The sequence below is a fragment of the Carassius auratus genome, chromosome 12, assembly GCF_003368295.1.
Source record: "Carassius auratus strain Wakin chromosome 12, ASM336829v1, whole genome shotgun sequence".
Taxonomy (NCBI): Eukaryota; Metazoa; Chordata; class Actinopteri; order Cypriniformes; family Cyprinidae; genus Carassius; species Carassius auratus.
The window spans coordinates 6,698,053-6,704,063 of NC_039254.1; positions in this window are offsets into that span (position 1 = coordinate 6,698,053).

Genomic DNA, 6,011 nt, shown 5'->3' on the forward strand with positions numbered 1-6,011 from the left:
TTTCTTCATTTTTGAAGCGTATTCTCATTCTGTGTGTTTCAGTTTAGGGAATATTTTTTTTTATTTTTTTATGTGATTCTTATAAAAAGTAATAGTATGAATTAAATGACAATGTAATGTTCGGTGTATGCATTACAATAATAGCCAAATTATGCTGTGTTTGTTTTAAGTTTGTGATTGCATAAGTTTGAAATGTGTCTTAAATTGCTTAGCATGACGTGTTGGGCAATAATTGTAAACTACAAACAAGATATAAATTTGAACAAGTCTATATATTTGAAAAAAGTTAAATTCTATCAGGTAGTGCAGAAGTTTTTTATGTTCACATACATTCAATACTAAATTTATTCAGTGCCTAATTGAAGTAATATATAAAAAAAGGAGTGATAGAATTAAGAACATGAGAACGGGATTCATGACATGACTCATAACTGTACGTCTGTCTAGTAAATTTATGACTACTTATAGGAGTGTTGTAGCCTTTGAAAATATTTGAAAAGAAATCTCTCTTTGGTCCGATCAGTTGTCATACAGACTCAGCCAAGTGTTTTGATCATCTATTATTGAGAGATGCTTTATTCCCTATTTGTAGTAGCTCAAATGTTTGCCTGATATTGGACACCATCTCTTAAAAAATTCTGGGGAATAGGCGTTTACACCATTCTGTCACACAGCACAAGCAAGAGAATTAAACATTTATACAATTAAATAGAAGGCTTGTAAGAGCATGATCTAGCTTTTAAATTAAAAACAACTGTCAGATAATACTTGTGTATATAACTCTCTATGATGGGCAGCAATATTAGTAGCAAATTCACTAGTTCACGCTTACATATAATTAGCTGAGGTATGGTATGCGTATTTGGCGTGCTGTCCGGGGAAGGGCTCCGAGCTCGGGAATTGCCCGAAGCTAGAGTACCCCCCCTTCCCCGTATATTGTAAAGTGAACTTGAAGTGAGGAGATGGGGTGGAGGAGGGATGCTGATAAACCGTCAATGGATAGAGGTAAGTCAGCGATATTTATACTGTGGGATTGATTACTTGATTGTGGTCCACCTGTGATGATTAGGCTAAGTATCTGACGCGCTCCTCCCGAATCTTCATAGATAATTACATTTCACTAGTTCACGCTTACATATAATTAGCTGAGGTATGGTATGCGTATTTGGCGTGCTGTCCGGGGAAGGGCTCCGAGCTCGGGAATTGCCCGAAGCTAGAGTACCCCCCAAAAAGGCAAATGTACAGGAGGACAGCCGCCAGTTTAAAGAATGCCCCCCAAAAAGCAGAGTACTGGCGGGGGCTGATTTGGTTTCTGAGAAGTTATCTCGCTGGCAGGCTGGAAGGGCCTACGTACTCCGGAGGGAGCAACTTGGGCGTTGAGAGAGTAGGCCCTACCAGCTGCAGCTAGTGAACTACGTGGTTGTTGGCGCCCGGTCGGTAGGGCTCGGGCCGATGCTCAACTGGAGTTTTTTGGCGTTGGATCGGTGAGCCCTGCCGGCCGATGAGGAGGAGCGGCGTGGTTGTGGTGCCCGACCGGGAGGACCCGAGTTGCCTCGACCGGAATAGGTCACGGTGTCGGCGTACGGGCCCTACTGGCTGATAGCCCCTGCTATTCAGTGGGTGAAGGGCCTAACGCTGACCGAGAGGGCCCATGAAGCCTCCGACAGGAGATTGAGACTCAGGATGACGGACGTCTGGGTCCTCTCGGTTAGGCAGATAAAAAGCTTTTGGGCCAGCCGACAAGGAGGACTCTGGCAACATCCGAAGGGAGATCCCGACTCACGGCATCGGCTGGATGAGATTCACTTGCGGCTGGCAAGCATAGGCCCGTCCGGGAGACTCTCGCCAGACGTCTGAAGGGAGCGCACGCGACAGACGGGTAAGCCTCGGCGGACGGGGAGGGTTGGAAAGGAAAACCCGACTGGGAGGACTCTCGCAGCATCCGATGGGGCCTCAAACTCAGAACATCGAACGGGTAAGCCTCGCCAGACGGGGTTAAAAGATGTGAGAGTAGCTGAGGGTAGCTTTTTTTTTTTTTTTTTTGCAGGATTTGGCGAGAGGACGAGACTCGTGGCGTCGGACGGTTAAGCCTCGCCTACCGTCAAATGGAAAGGTAAGTTGTGTGGCCGAGAGACTGTTGCCGACGTTCGAAGGGAGCACACACATCGAACGGGTAAGCCTCGCCGACCGTAGGGTGGAAACGTAAAGCAAGTCTGACCAGGAGGCTCTCGCCAGCGTCCGAAGGGAGCACACACATCGAACGGGTAAGCCTCGCTGACCATAGAAAAGGAAAAGGTAAGGTTGTCTAACCGGGAGGCTCTCGCCGGCATCCGAAGGGAGCACGCGCATCGAACGGGTAAGCCTCTCCGGATGGCGGACAGAAAAGGTAACGATAGGTGGCCAGGAGGCTCTTGCCAACGTCCGGCGGGGACAAACTGGGTGAGCCTCGCAGGCCGTAGGTTGGAAAAGGTAAGTTTGCGTGGTCGTTAGGCTGTCGTCGGCGTTTAAGGGAGTTTGCTACTCCTGGCAAGAGACGGTTTAGCCTTGGTGACCATAGGAAGGAAGGAGAGTTTATTGTGTGTTAGGTACTTGCAGCATTTAAGCAGCTTGCTTGTAGGTTAGTAACCTGAAACACACAGTAGGGTCGTGGTTGGCTGGCCAGGAGGCTGTCGCCGGCGTCCGATGGGAGCACTCACATCGGACGGGTAAGCCTCGCTGGCCAAGGGTGGAAAAGGTCAGGTTGTCTAGCCAGGAGGCTCGGACCGACGTCCGATAGGAGCTTAGCTCCAGGAATCGAACGGGTAAACCTCTCTGGCTGAAGGACGGAAAAGGTTGTCCGGCCGGGAGGCTCTTACCTTCGTCCGACAGGAGCTTAGCTCCCGGATAGAACGGTTAAGCCTCGCTGGCCAAAGGACGGAAAAGGTAAGGTTGTCTAGCCGGGAAGCTCTCGCCTACGTTCAATGGGAGCCTTGACTCCATGCGTTGGGCGGGTAAACTTCTCCGTACGAAAGACAGAAATGGAAAAGCAGGTAGCCGGGGGCTTTCACCTACGTCCGAAGGGAGTGTGAGCTCCTGGCAACGAACGGGTAAGCCTTGCTGGCCGCAGAATGGAAAAGGTGAGGTTGTCTGGCCAGGAGGCTCTCGTCAGCATCCGATGGGAGCTCAAGCTCTTGGCATCGAAGAGAGAAGCCTTGCCGGCCATAGGATTGAAAAAGGTAAGGTTATCTGGTCGGGAGGCTATGGCCAGCATCCGGTGTCTTTTTATTTATCATTTATTTATTTATTTTCTATATTTATTTTTATTTTTATTTATTATATTTATTAAAATTGCGACACCAGATGGGTAGTCTCTCCAGCCATCGGAGGGAAAATTGAGATTGTTTTATCTGCGAAGAGCTCGTTAGTGTTCGGCGAAAGCGTAACTTGCGGTATTGGATGGGTACATCTTGCCATCGAAGGGAAAATTGTTTGGGCTGCAATGTACTCATTGGTGTTCGATAGGTAAATGTCTTTTTTTTTTTTTTTTTTTTTTGTTAATCGGCCTATTTTAATCGGGTAAGCTTCGCTGGTGGTCGGATGGAAAGTCCAAGATTGATTAAGTGGGAAAGCATCTGGCAGGATTGTAATACTTGCGATGTCAAACGAGTAAGCTTTGCTGATAGTTGAATGGAGAAGGCAAAGGTTGGTTCAACCGGGAGCCCTCTTGCAGGGCCTGGCAGGGAGTTCGATACTAAAGATTTATTTGTCTACGAGGGTAGACGCTGTGAGGCTTACTTGAATAATTGTTTAGCAAATCCAATGAGCTGCTTCCGATAATGAGTCCGAAAAAATCTTGGTGCAGTCATAGTATCCGAAATTAAGAGTGCAAAAATAAATTGGATTTCCTGTGCCAGTGTACCCCAAATAGGTGCCATGTATCGGCAATGTGGTCATTGTCAGCACGTGAGATCGATGGTACATATCGACGATGTAATCGTGCATGGGTGGAGTAAGAGAAAGATTCTTTATACTTTCTGAGCTTACTATTTACCATTTTGACCATGCAGGTGCACGAAAAGAGCCTATGGAATCACCAATAATCAAAAAATATATACTTTCGGACGTACTGATACACTGGTATTAAGTATAAGTACTATATTTAAATACTGCTAGGTCATGTAGTCGGCACTACGGTCATCTCGCTTGTCCAGTGAATTTTTTTTTTTTTTTTTTTTTTTTTAACCTACGGGCTCACATCATCCTTTGAGAGCACGGGCGAGCGGGAAATGCAGTGCTGAGATGGGATAACGGAGCAGTTTGATAGCCGATTTAAGGTAGGCCGCCTAATGATTATTATAAAAACGTTGGTTGGAAAATGGGCCTAATATCGTCTTGGCTATTGTCGATACATGATGCTATCACCGCAAGCTCGGATGCATTGCATGCCTTTAGGCAGAGGTGATGTGTGGTATTTATTTATTTATTTTTATTTATTTATTTATTTAATTTTTTTTTTTTTTTTTTTAATATATATTTAGGTGTAGGGAAGGCTCCTGCGGGAGCAGACGCTGCTACAGCAGTGGGGCTGCTACGGCAGTGTGGAGGTATAGGAAAGGCTCCTGCGGGAGCAGACACTGCGTGGCAGTGAGGAGGTGTAGGAAAGGCTCCTGCGGGAGCAGACACTGCGCGGCAGTGAGGAGGTATAGGAAAGGCTCCTGCGGGAGCAGATACTGCGCGGCAGTGAGGAGGTGTAGGAAGGCTCCTGCGGGGGCAGACACTGCGCGGCAGTGAGGAGGTGTAGGAAAGACTCCTGCGGGGGCAGACACTGCTGCGGCAGTGGGGAGAACGGGAAAGGCTCCTGCGGGAGCAGATACTGTTGCGGCAGTGGGGAGATATGGGAAAGGCTCCTGCGGGAGCAGACACTGCAGCGGCAGTGGGGAGATACAGGAAAGGCTCCTGCGGGAGCAGACACTGCAGCGGCGGTGGGGAGATACAGGAAAGGCTCCTGCGGGAGCAGACACTGCAGCGGCGGTGGGGAGATACAGGAAAGGCTCCTGCGGGAGCAGACACTGCAGTGGCGGTGGGGAGGTACAGGAAAGGCTTCTGCGGGAGCAGACACTGCTGCGGCAGTGAGGAGGTACATAAAAGGCTACTTGCTTCGGCTGCTGTAGATGTTGGCTGTGGGAAGAGTAAAAAGTGTTAGTAATATTTGATGGGGCAAGCTAAAAATGGATGGGTAGCCTACTGTGTTACCAGCTTAGCAATTTGATGCCTGATTTGACAATTCCTCAGGCCTTGTCCACCTTATTATGTTCCTGTTGGAAAAGCATCTTTCCTCTCATTTGGCCTCCGGGCTCTTTAGACGGACTCCCGAGCGGATACGTTTGGAACGCTGTTTTCACGTTGTATTATGGACTGTGGAAACAGAGGCTTTTTGGAAACGATTGAGCATGTTTAGTCTTTTTAAGGCGTTGTACCGAAAGACATGATTATAGCAGTAACGTTAACCCCTTACCAGACACCCCCCATTTTTGGCATGGAGGCAGAAATTATATACCCAAAATAAGGATGTTTCTGTTCATGATTCTTTCTGACTAGATCCATGATCAACATTTGTCCATGAGCTAACACTTTGACGTTTACCGTTCAGGAATAGGAATAGTTTTCCTGACATGATGGAAAATTAATCACTGGAATTATGTTTTATCGAAATATTGGTCAAATATAAAAGCCAAAGTCTTTGGACTTCAATTGATGCGCGGTTTATCCAGATCAAGTAAGAGAGTGATGTTTAACGTGCTGTAAAAATGAAACGTAGACTGGGGGCGTTGGCGATGCTTGCAGCAAATGGGTTAACAGCAGTTATGTGCTATTCGCTTCCAAGTGGTTTCTAAAGAGATTTACTTTCCGGTTTTTTCGTATTACGGTCCTTAAAAGGCGATGGTAATTTTACTCACACTTGCTATCCTGCATCTAAACACGAGGGCAGATGCGTTTTAGATTAATTTTGAGTGATCACGCCAGTGAATGGT